The sequence below is a fragment of the Ursus maritimus genome, unplaced genomic scaffold (assembly GCF_017311325.1).
Source record: "Ursus maritimus isolate PB19 unplaced genomic scaffold, ASM1731132v1 scaffold_8, whole genome shotgun sequence".
NCBI lineage: Eukaryota > Metazoa > Chordata > Mammalia > Carnivora > Ursidae > Ursus > Ursus maritimus.
In genome coordinates this window covers 74,284,425-74,297,871 of record NW_024426996.1, presented here as the reverse complement: position 1 = coordinate 74,297,871, position 13,447 = coordinate 74,284,425, and positions in this window count along the sequence as shown.

The following is a 13,447-nucleotide window of genomic DNA, read 5'->3' as shown; positions in this document are numbered from 1 at the left end:
GTTGCCATTTACAAACAGTGTCATCATTGGCTTCTTGTGAAGCTGGGGACCCACAGCTTCCCCTTCTGCAAAGTGTGGGTGATGATGAAGCCCCCTCCCACCTGAGGCTGCTGTGAATGCTGCACCATTCGATGCGTTCTCGTCCTACACACTCACCCGCGCCACGCAAGCCTGCTCCTAGAAGTCGGGGTTTTGACTCACTTTATCTACCTGCTGCTTAGCTCACAGTAAACATCGCATACATTGTTTGTAGTGAACGAGTCAGTTATAGTAACAAAATCTTTATAAATTATAAAACGTCATGTAAGTGATGGCTCTGATTAAGAACAAAGACTTTCATCTCTCTGAAATAGTCAACTATTTGTTCATATATTTTTATGTGTAAAACTATTTTTAAAATGTCATCCAGCCCAGTTCCTGCCATAAAGTAGGTGCTCACTAAAAATGAATAACCAGAAGAGGGGGGGTACGGATGGATGGGGGGGTTAATAAGTAAACACTGAGTAGATGTTTACGAAAGAGGGTATTCTGGACTGATTGAATTTTTCAGACCTTGCACAGATGGAAACCCCTGAGAGTTTCGTGTGAATTGAGGGAAGTACTTGGCTACCCCGCTGTACAGAATAGATGAGAGATTCACCCGTCGTTCAGTGGAGCGGGCTGTTTAGATGTCGTAAATAGAGAGTTTGGACTGAGAACTGTTACATAGTATAAGAAACTGAATGAGATTATCATGCTGGTAATTTGTGCAACTGTTTTGCAATATACTACACCATAAAGTCCAACTTTCCAAGCATGGTATTCAAAGTGCTTCCCCATCTGGCAGCAACCTCTATCTGCAGTTTGATCTGGCATATCCCATGCTGTCTCAGGCCCTCTCTTTTATATGGCCCTGAGTTGAACATTTCTCTTTTCTCAGGATTTTTCTTCTCTTGCAAAGTGCAAATAATATTAACTTCCCTGCATCTCCCATCAGATTGACAAGACTCAAATGATACAAAACATAGTAATGAGTAAATGTAATTTCATCCATCAAATGTTTACTGATCACATAGCTCATGCCATGAACTGTCAAAGGCACTGAGGATGGATAAGTCATAACCCCCACCCCCACCCACACTGAAGTGAGGAATAAGTCATAACCCCCACCTCCACCCACACTGAAGTGAGGAACCCAGACACGAAAATGGCCATGACCAATAAAATGCTGCCAGTGCCATCAGTCTGCATTGTCAATATCATTGGCACGCAGCTGGTTATTATTATTTTGTATTCAACAAATATTTATTGAGCGCCCACTATGAACTAATTTAGTTGTTGATGTTAGCATAGTTCAAATGAAACAGTCTCTGGTTTTCATAGAACTTATTTATTTAAGTCCAGTGAACAGGCAATACATAACCAAGTGAATAAATAATATAATTGTACTTAGAGAGAAACGCTTTGAAGAAAAATAAAGCAGGGTAAAGGGACAGGGACTAATGGGGAGGGAGGGAGGACCAGTTTGTTTGTTTTAGGGAAGGAAGGCCCCTCTGAGGAGGAAATCTTTGAGAATGTCTGATGAAACTAAGGATCAGAGACTTCTAAATAATGAGTGCAGAGGCAGAGGGAACAATAAGTGAAAAGGTCCTGAGGCAGAAATATGGTTCCGAGTTACAGGAACATCAATAACTCCAGTAATCGGAATAGACTGAGAGGACCAGGTGGTGTGACATGAAGTTGGAGGTACCCGCAGGGTCCCAGCCACGTAGGACATTGTCCGTACTAACAGAGCTCAAATTCTGCTTGCCGTGTGATTGAGTGCTTTTATTAGAATTTGAGTGGGGGAGTATCATAATCTGATGTACATGTTAAAAAGAAAATAAGCAGGTGGGGAGCCAGAATAGTGGGTATTGTAGTATCCAGTAAGAGATGATGCTGGCTGGAACTGGTGTGTGGGGGCGAAGGGGTGGAGAAGTGGTCAAACTTACAAGATATGCTGGAAGTAACTGGAGAGACTTGCTAATTGGTTAGGCATGGGGGACAAGAAAAAGCAATCCAGGTTTTTGTCCTGACCAACTAGTTGTTAGGTAGGCTGTTGGATGCATGAGTCTGGAACTTGGGAGCAGTCATGGCTAAAGATAGAAATATGAGAGTTATGGGCACATTTATGGTATTTAAAATCATGGGACCGCTTGCTGAGGAAGAGTGTGTGGTCAGCAAGGGAAGAATGAAAGAGCTGAGCCCAGAATACACCAGTATTTACGGGCGGTGGAGGAGGAGTGGGCAGCAAGGGAGTCTGATGAGAACAGACTGCTTTCTCAGGAGATGGGAGGAAGCCAAAGGTAGCGATTTCCCAAGCACCAAGTAAGAAAATGTTTCAAGAAGGATGGAGTGATCAGTCATGTCACTCTGTCCTGAGATTCTACGATGAGGACTGAGTTGGAATCGTTGGCTCTGCTAGGCTGGGGGTTTGCCAGTCACTCTGACCACTACAGTTTCATTGTAGTGGTGGGAACATGTTCACCGAAATGAGTTCAAAACAAAATAGAAGGTGAGGAAGGATGAAAGTGATAGATAACTAATCTCAGGGCTCAGATCATTGGATCCACCATCACCTATATTGAAATCAACAAAAATGGAGATCAGGAGAGATGATGGAGGGAACGATGGTGACCAGGTGTCAAATTCTTTAATGAGTGAAGGGACTGGACTGTGGTTGATGATTGCCACAGAGAGAGGTAGGGGTGATCTCATCTGGGGCATGTGTTTTAATGGCGCACTGATGGATATTTTGACAAATAGGAGGAATGTTGTCTTAAGGCGGCAACAAGAAGTAAAGAGAACATCTGCCCTGTGTTTGTGCCCTGTAGTAGTACATGGGCTGTGGAAGAAGAGAAAGCTGTTCCTTTTGAGAGCTGAAAGGAAAGCTCAGGACAGTGGACATCAGAACCCAGGAATTAGGAGCAGCCAGGGAATGCTTCATGAAGGAGGCAGTACTTGAAGTGAACATCAAAGCATGAATAGAAGCTTGCTAAGCTGATAGCAAGGGAAAGGGCATTTCGTGCAAAGAAAAGCATATGATACAAATGAGGAATGGAACAGAAGTGCGGATGTTCAGGTAGACAAGAGGCCTATGGACACACTTTAAGGATCTTTGCAACTATAAAGTAGGTTTTTTTTTACTACTCATATTGATACATACTAGATATGAAATAAATGTTTCATCAATCAGTGAATAAATCCAGTTAATATCAATCAGGCTCATACCATATGCTGGGCCCTGGGTTATATGCATACACTGACACATTCACTTCTGGCACCAAAGCTACGGTGGGTGCTGCTAACACTCTGATATCAGAGGGGAGGAAAGAGACAGAGAAATCACTTGTCTTGCTTGAAGTGATGCAAGTGGTAAATTGTGGACCTGGGCTTTGAACTCAGTAATTCTAATTAGAGAGACAGGTTTTAACCGTTACTACCAGAATAGATCAATATTAGAGGAATTACAAAACAAAACTAGGAGCAGAGAGGTCTGGAATTCTAGTCTTTGGTCTTTTACCAGTGAGCATGAGGCCAATATGAGGACGACACTTGCCGCCTCAAGAATTCCGTAAATGAAAGCATTTACACCAGGTTACCATGTCCTGCTCCTGTTCTGTGGGTCTTCATTGAAAACTATCCCAACGCCAATTAGATTAGAGATAGAATATACTCTGCCCCATATTTAGATATTTACAATGTGCACTCGGACGCAAAGACTCCGGTGCATAGAAACCAGAGTTCTCCAAACACGTGTGTGTTAGGCACTGGCTAGTCTGCTGAGTCAACAGAAGTGAACTAAAGACCCTTATTGTGATCGGTGTACAGGACTTGTAAGAGTGAAGCAAAGTGAGAAAAAAAGACAAATGCTGCAGGCACCCTTTGAATTTTAAGAGGGGGAACCTCACAAGTGGTTAGAAGTTAACTACTATGTATCGGCATCTCACAAACACGGCCTCAGTTCGTCCTCATGTCAGATCGCTCAGTGAATGTTCCCACACTCGTGTCGGTACAGGCTCGGGGAGGTCGGGGGCATGCCTGAAGTCATGTACTTCCCAGCGTGGTAGAGGGGGCTTTGTAACCTAAGATTATTGGCTACAAAGCCTGTGCTTTCGCCACTATAGCATGATGCCCCTCTCTAAGTGGTCACGAGAACAATTTTCATTATTATAATAATACATGTCTATAAAGCAGGGATCAGCAATCTTTTTCTGCAAAGGGCCAGAAGGCAAGTACTTTGGACTTTGTGACCTAGAGTCTCTGTCACTGCTATTCCGATCTGACCTCGTGGTCCTAAAGCAGCCATAGGTAAAATGTAAACGATGGGCATAGATGTGTCCTAGTAAATTTCCCTTACGAAAACAGGTGGCTAGTCCGATTTGTCCTGTGGGCTGTCGTGTGCTCGCCTGTGACATAATGTTTGCAGTTTATAACCCTTTCCTGCTATTTGTTCACCTAAGCTTCTCAGCCACTGTGAAAAAAGGCACTGTCCTTCCATTTTACAGATTGAGGGACCGAGGTTCAGGGAGAGAAGGACTTGTCCATGCTCATACAGTGCTGTCCATGCCCACAAAGATGCTAGACACTTTGTGAGCAAAATAATACGTATATCCCATTCTCCACTACTCACCGGGTGCCCTGAGATCAATGGCTCTGTGTTTTCATGTTTGCATGACCACATATCTGGTCGTAATAGGTGAAAAATAAATGACTGTCAACAGGTGACGGAATGTACACCCAGGTTAGAACCACACGCTGCTGCTTTCAAATTTGTCCAACCCCACGAATGGCAACTGTTCTGCATTTGTTGCACATAGAATCGCATACTGAGGTGAAAGCCCTGATCTGTGCCCTCAAGAAGGTTAGAGGGCATTCCTAGGCTGTGCAGCAGGGGAACGAATGAGAAAGGATCGGGGAGCTCACTGTTTGCCGTCTGCCTTTCTTCAGCTTGACTGGAACCCTCCACTACCTGGGAATGACCTCTGCTGCTGGTTGGGCATCTGGGCCCCAGAGGTGAAGGAACCCGCCCAAGGTGGCACACGTGGTTAGCAATCTGTCAACGGGAGGCCAGCCTGCACGAGGCTGGAATCATCGGGGCAGGCTGAGCGCGTGAGCCGGATCACAGACAAATGTTCTAGGCTCATGTTCGTCAGAACAGGTGCATATCCGAGTGACCACTTCAGAATGCACCATAGGAGAAAGAAGAAGGCTGTTTAGTATTGGCTGGAAAAGTGGATGAAGTTACCTAATGTCCTAGTCCCTTTGGGCTGCTGTCACAAAATCCCATCGACTGGGTGCCTTGCAAACAGCAGAAATTTAGTTCTCAAGTTCTGGAGGCTGGAAGTGCGAGATCAGGGTGCCCTGTGGCTGGGGGTCCGGTGGGGGCCAGCTGCCAGGTCCCAGACTGCTCACTGTGCCTCACATGGGGGGAGGGACTAGGGCACTCTGTGGAGTCTCTTTGAAAGGACGCTAATCCCATTCTTGAAGGTCCCACTCCCATGATCCAATCACTTCTCAAATCCCTGCTTATTAATACAGTCACCCTTTAACGGTTAGGATTTTTGTGGGGGAATACAAATACATTCAGACCATAACGCCTTAGTCTTAGGGGGTGGATGGAATTTTGACCAGTGAACGAGGATGAAGGACATTACTCAGGTTAAGGCACGACTCGGAATAAATGGAGAGGCATGCGCTGATGGCTAAGAGGAAGTGGGGCATAGTTCACAAATTGGCGAATATTCATATCTTCGTGCACTCAGTATAATAATTCTGTGTCGAGGACCCACACTGTGACACACCCTGACTAGCTCTGGAAGGGGGGTATTCTGATCTCCATGTACAGCTGAAGAAATGTCCATTCTTGGAAGCTGCTGGAAGACCCAAACGTGCAAAGATAGGTGGTGGAAATGGCATAAAGCCCAGGACTTCTGACTCCAGGTCCACTCAAGACAAGCTGGAGGCCACTGCACCCATCTACGTGAGAGGTCAGATAACCAGCGTAGGCCATGCGATGGATAAAAACAGCCTTTTGAAGGATGTGAAGGGAAGCAGATGGTCCACAAGAGTGAGGATGGGAAAACAGCCAGGATGAAGGCTTCAGAACATTCTGTTGGGGCCCGTTTCTTAGAGACCGTAGACTCTGCCCAGGTGACTGGAAGATTGGGGTTTTGTATGAGTGATGATCCCAAGAATAGTTTCTTCATTGCTGCAAAACAATGGGTATTTATAAAAACATATCTTTGATCAGGGAGGAAAATGCAGAACACCCTTCTGGAGTAATCATGGCTGGAGTTAGAAGACAGTTCTGGGTCTGGCTATGACACTAATTAGCTTCGTGACCCTTACCAGTCGCTTCCTTTCTCCGTTCTCAGTTTGCTACTCTAGAAAATGAGACTTGACAACACACGGTAGCCTGTCACCATTGTTAACAGCTCTGCTCTGGAGTCCCAGGAAGCGTGACCCTGCACGACTGCAGGAGCATATCTCTGGGCCTCAGTTTCTTTGTCTGTGCGATACATGTGAGCTCCTGGGAAGGGTGGTGTCACTCTCTGCTGACATCATGAATATAATATATTTAGCACCGCATGTGCAATTTGGGGCATGATTAATACGTTATTAGAAAAATCATGAACAAGTAAACTTACATTTTCATAAGCTCCTGCGATATGCTTATTGCTCCCTGAGGTGTGTGGCTTAACTCGCGTTCTGAGCGCTGTGCAAAGCAAAACTACCGGACTCCTTGGAATGTTCTTTGCAGTGACAGCATTAGTAATGTGACTGCACCGATGATAGGTTAAAACTCTCGGAGGGGGACGAAATACCTCCGTGGGTATTTCATTTCCAAAAACAAGCTTTCTAAATATCCCCAAGTCTTTTCTGTATCCAAAGTGATGAATACTTGAGAAATAATTAAATCTCTATTAGTCAAATGTCTTTCTTTTTACAGCATTGGTATTTTGCCTGGGTTGTCAGACCACAGCCTTCGTGTTTTTAAATAGGAAGCACCAAAATAAGCAAACAATAGAATATATTAATACGGTAGCTCTTCACTTGAAAGGCCCTTACACTATCTTGAGGTTAGCTGAGTGGACAGGAAGCTAATAAAAGCATTTTTATTCATATTTCAGTCCCTCACTTCAAGAATACAGCACTTTTTTAATAATAATTTTTTATTATGTTATGTTAGTCACCATACAGTACATCATTAGTTTCTGATGTAGTGTTCCATGATTCATTAGTTGCGTATAACACCCAGCGCACCATGCAATACGTGCTCTCCTTAATATCCATCACCAGCCTATCCCAGCACCCACTTTCCTCCTCTCTGAAGCCCTCAGTTTGTTTCCCAGAGTCCACAGTCTCTCATGGTTCATTCCCCCTTCTGTTTACCCCCCCTTCATTCTTCCCTTCCTTCTCCTAGCGATCTTCCTGCTATTTCTTATGTTCCATAAATGAGTGAAACCATATGATAATTGTCTTTCTCTGATTGACTTATTTCACTTAGCATAATCTCCTCCAGTCCCATCCATGTTGCTGCAAATGTTGGGTAATCGTTCTTTCTGATGGCTGAGTAATATTCCATTGTATATATGGACCACATCTTCTTAATCCAGTCATCCGTTGAAGGGCATCTCGGCTCCTTCCACGATTTAGCTATTGTGGACAATGCTGCTATGAATATTGGTCAAGAACCATATGATCCTCTCAATTGATGCAGAAAAACCATTTGACAAAATACAGCATCCAATCCTTCAGAGTGTAGGGATACAGGGTACATTCCTCAATTTCATCAAAACCATCTATGAAAAGCCTACGGCGAATATCATTCTCAATGGGGAAAAGCTGGAAGCCTTTCCCTTAAGATCAGGAACACGACAAGGATGCCCACTCTCGCCACTATTATTCAACATAGTACTAGAAGTCCTTGCAACAGCAATCAGACAACAAAAAGGGATAAAAGAATACAGCACTTTTATTATGCACTTTTTTAATTTAATTTAATTTTATTTTATTATTATTTTTTTTTATAATGTTTTTTATTATATTATGTTAGTCACCATACAGTACATCCCCGGTTTTCGATGTAAGGCTCAATGATTCATTAGTTGTGTATAACACCCAGTGCACCATGCAATATGTGCCCTCCTTACTACCCATCACCGGTCTATCCCATTCCCCCACCCCCCTCCCCTCTGTAGCCCTCAGTTTGTTTCTCATAGTCCATAGTCTCTCATGTTTCATTCCCCCTTCTGATTACTCCCCCTTTCTTTATCCCTTTCTTCCCCTACTGATCATTCTAGTCCTTATGTTCCATAGATGAGAGAAATCATATGATAGTTGTCTTTCTCTGCTTGACTTATTTCACTTAGCATTATCTCCTCCAGTGCCATCCATGTTGTAGCAAATGTTGAGAACTCGTTCTTTCTGATAGCTGAGTAATATTCCATTGTATATATGGACCACAACTTCTTAATCCAGTCATCTGTTGCAGGGCATCTCGGCTCCTTCCACGATTTAGCTATTGCGGACATTGCTGCTATGAACATTGGGGTGCATATGGCCCTTCTCTTCACTACGTCTGTATCTTTGGGGTAAACACCCAGTAGTGCAATGACTGGATCATAGGGTAGCTCAATTTTTAACTTTTTAAGGGACCTCCACACTGTTTTCCAGAGTGGCTATACCAACTTGCATTCCCACCAACAATGTAGGAGGCATCCCCTTTCTCCACATCCTCTCCAACAATTGTTGTTTCTTGCCTTGTCTATTTTTGCCATTTTAACTGGCGTTATTATGCACTTTTAACACACAGAGCCACATTTTCTGCAGGGGTGTTTCTGTGTGTGTATGGGGTGGTCCTGTCTGTGTCAGGGTAAGCGGTGTGGCCTTATGACAGTAAGTTAAGGATACACAAGGGTCTGATGTGTGGAGGAGATAGGAAATAAAAACTCTAAGCAACAGATTAAGAACGCCAAATTCTAGCAAGGTAGAACCATTCAGGACAAGGACAAACTATCTACTTCAGAGCTACTCTATTTACAGTTCATAACACTGCTTTTCTCTAAAATTTACCTTATGTTTAATTCATGCTGTTTAAGAAGTGCAGTCAATAAATTTAGAAAGAATGTCACTGAGTGTGTTTGTTTTCATCAATGCCCGTGATGAAAGTACACACACACACACACACACACACACACACACACATTTGTGCTGATGAGCTCCCCATAGGAGATATTCTTGGACCTTCAACTGGAGTTTTTGTGTCTATACCTGCATCTTCAATACGGCAGCCACTACCTACGTGTGCCTGTTAAGTACTTGAAATATAACTAGTTCAGGCTGAGATCTGTTCTAAGTACAAATATATACTGGTTTTCGGAAACTTAGTACAAAGAATGTAAAATATTTCACTTATAATTTTTATACTGCTCACATGTTAAAATGGCAATGTTTTGAGTATATTAGATTTTAAAAATTCACCTGTTTCTTTTTATATTTTCTTTTTTTTCTTATAATAATTTTTATTTTGTTATGTTAGTCACCATACAGTATATCCTTAGTTTTTGATGTAATGTTCCATGATTCATTATTTGGTATAACACCCAGTGCTCCATGCAATACATGCCCTCCTTAATACCCATCACCAGCCTATCCCAATCCCCCACCTCCTCCCCTCTGAAGCCCTTTTTTTATATTTTCTTAATGTGGCTACTAGAAAATTAAAACGACATGTGCGGCTTGCATTATATTTCTGTTGGATGGTGCTCTTCTGGACCCATAGCTGCTTTAAGGAGCTTACTATCTTACTGGGGTAAAGATATTTATTGTATCATAAAGTTGGTAAGTATGTCCATGCATTGCTACACACCAAACCACATGTACTATTATTTCAGGTCAGGCAATGTTTTTGTTGTTGTTGTTGTTGCTGTTTGTCTTGTTTTGTCTTATTTTTAACTAAATGGCATTGGCAGCTAATGCAGGTGAGGATAACAGAGCCCTAGGAAACGTATTTTTGTTTTGTTTTCTTTTTTGGCTAAAGCTTTCAAGATTTCCCTTCCTTTCTAGCAGAAAACCATTACTATTTGTCTTTCTTTCCAATATACTCTTAAGATAATAATAAAACAATTGTAATGATATAAAATACTTTTTAAAAAATTCCAGTATAGTTAAAATACAGTGTTTTAGTAGCTTCAGGTTTGCAATATAGTGATTCAACAGTTCTACACATTACTCAGTGCTCATCATAGTAAATGTGCTCTTAATCCCCTTCACCCATTTCACACACCCCCACCCGCCTCCCCTCTGCCAACCACCAGTTTGTTCTCTATATTGAAGAGTTTGTTTTTTTAATTTTTTTTCTTTGTTAATTGTGTTTCTTAAACTCCACATGTGAGCAAAATCATATGGTATTTGTCTTTCTCTTACTGATTTATTTCACTTAGCGTTATACCCCCTAGATCCATCCATGTTGTTGCAAATGTCAAGATGGGTCCTCAAAAAATTAAAAATAGAATTACCACATGATCCAGTAATTCCACTATTGGGTGTAAAATACTTTGTAAAAAAAAATGCCTACTAAATACCAATTACTGGAACAAGCACTTGACATTTATTATTTTATTGTAAATGAAAATTATACACTCTTCTATTAGAAGTCATAATTCCTTAAGACTTGGACTATGTCTTATGGCATAGAAGGTCTTGCAAGTAATTAAGGTGTTTAGTAAATATTTTTGATGAATGGATGAATTCATATGCATGTAAACAGTGCTTCTCAAACCTTTGAGTGTGTACAATGGGATAAAGCGTGGGGCTTAAGCTGCAACCTGCTTGGAATGTGCAGGACCAGGGGCAAAAAATACCACATCTTCCCAGAAACATGCAGTTTACATAATGGTAGGTAATTTAAACCCATTTTTATATCAAAGTAAAATTGAAAGCATGGTGGGAGAGACTGTTAAAATCCCATGAAATTTTAAGACACAACAAATACAGGACTTCAAAAGACTGCCTTCCTTGCAGCAGACTTTTTAAGGCTAAGTTCTCAGCCTCTGACACCTTCCCTCATCCCCCGCCAGCTGGTTCCCATCTCTGCCTCGATAGAAAAGTTTGTTCAGAACTGCTGAAAGGGAAATACCACCATCCTTCTGAATATAGAACCCACTGGAGCTTGCACTGCACGGGGGGCGTGGGGCTACCCAATACTACAAGAACTTATCAAATCAGCAGCAACCAAAGCCTTCTTCCTTGGGCGTGTGGTGGGATAGAGCGTTGATTTCTATCTTTCTGCTTTTAAGACACTAACATCATCGCCATAATGTCACAGTAAAACCCTAAACTTCCCCGATTTGGTCTCCAATTAAATGCTTCATATTTCCATATTCTCCTTGAGGGCTTTGCCATCACTCTTCGCACTGCCAGGCTGCCCTAGGAGGCAACGTTCTCCTTTGGCCCCAGTGTCATCTTGTGTGTGTCTTTTGCCTGCAAAGACCTTGGCTCAGCTGATTGGTTAAGCAGGAGGAGGATGCAGGTTAATCTCCTCCACCTTGTGGGAGCCATAGCGAGGACGTCAGCTGAAGCAGCGCTCCCGGCTCCTGTCCCTCCCTCCCTCATCCCTCCCCATGGGAGGAGAGCCTGTCTCTCTGCTTGGGGAGTTTGGCAGCAAGAGCTGAGCACCACTGGCAAGCTCCTTTGCATTTTGTTTGTTTGTTTAGATTCTATTTTTAAGTAGTCTCAACACCCAACATGGGGCTCAAACTCACAACCCCAAGATTAGGAGTCACATACTCTACCACGTGACCAGCCTCGTGCCCCTCTCCTCTGCATTTTGGACATATGTGTTCTGGTCCCAGTCATGCTCTAAGGTGAAGCCTGGAGGGCCCATCCGAGTGAGTGGTTGTGACCATGAGTGCTTAACTCAGGGGGAGTGTTAGATCGGATTCCATGCTCTCTATCCCGGTTTAATAAGCAATAAAGCTGATTATTTCGATCTTCATCTGACTGACCCTTGTGTCTTATGCTTGTTTCCAAACTCAGGGTTGTTATTGGTGGGCTCCCAAGTGTCCACTGGACCTTGATTATAGCATCAGGGAGCATCAAAGAGGATTCAACAGTCTCATTATATGAAAATTGGGTTTATAAACAAACACCAACTTTGCATCTGCTTGGGGTCTTAGGCTACTGTCTTTCTGGCACCAGCTGGAACATACTTGAGATTTCACGGAGTCCCAACTCCTAAGTCAGACCCCCTGGAAACTGTCCTCCCAGAGCCAGTTTTCGGTCTTGGGCTTGCATTTACCCACATGGGTCACACCAGTGATGAAAACCCCTCCTGGAGAAGTCATAGCCATGTGGCAGGAGGGGTTGGGAGAGACCTATTAGGCCAGATGCAAGATGACAGGACTAGGACCCTGGCAGAGACAGAGACAAGTGACACGAGGGTCTTTCTACCACTTAAAGGGTTACCTTAGAGCTAGCCGGAAATCTTGCTCTTATGCTCGTCTTTCTTCTCCCACCAAAACAAATCTGAATAGACAGTGTTCCCGAAGGTTTGAAGTAAAATCTTCTGAAATGAGTGCCCGGTGGAGAGGAGGAACAGAGACCAGAGACGTGCACCTAGAAATGGAGTGGCTTGAAGGGGACCCTACTATCTACCTATTATCAGTCTTCATTGTTTTATAGATTCCAAAACCCTCAGAGGTTGGAAACAATTTCCAAATTTGTTTGTTTGTTTGTTTGTTTATTTATTTATTTATTTATTTATTTATTTATTTATTGTCCATGATGGACAGATAGGCCTACAGTGAACAGGGACAGAAAACCATTGCCTTAGCAGCTGCTATTTGATAGCAGATGAGGGGTCACATTGTACTATGTGAATGTGGCTTTTAGAAGGTTATTCGAGATCATCGACATTGACTCTGGTTTTTGTAGCAGCCTCCCCTGGGGTCTCCACAAGAGGATGGCTGAGCCCAGTGAAGGGATTAGATCTCCTGGATCCACACCAAGGCCCCCTTGGCTTTCCTTCTCTGCCGACCATACTTATCAAAGGAAATAAAATGCAGAGATCATACATTGCATTATGGTAACATTAAAATTTCTACTGATTTTTCATATTTTTAACGTGATGCTGAAATTCTTTATGCAATTCTTGATGACTGTATCTGTATGATTTAATATTTAGCTAAAGATTTAATCTAAGTATAAATATGGAAAAAGTTTAGCAAATGAATATGGAAAATGTAAATAAATCGTCAGTTGAAAATAATCCAGGCAGAAAAGATTGATCTTTTTACCGGGACAGTTTGTTCATTAGAGAAATCTTTCATAAAAGTGATTGTAATTTCTATTTGGTTGTAAATGATGATACAAACCAGCATTGGCTTTAAATGTAAGGCTTCAGGTGGAAGATCTGAAGTGTATC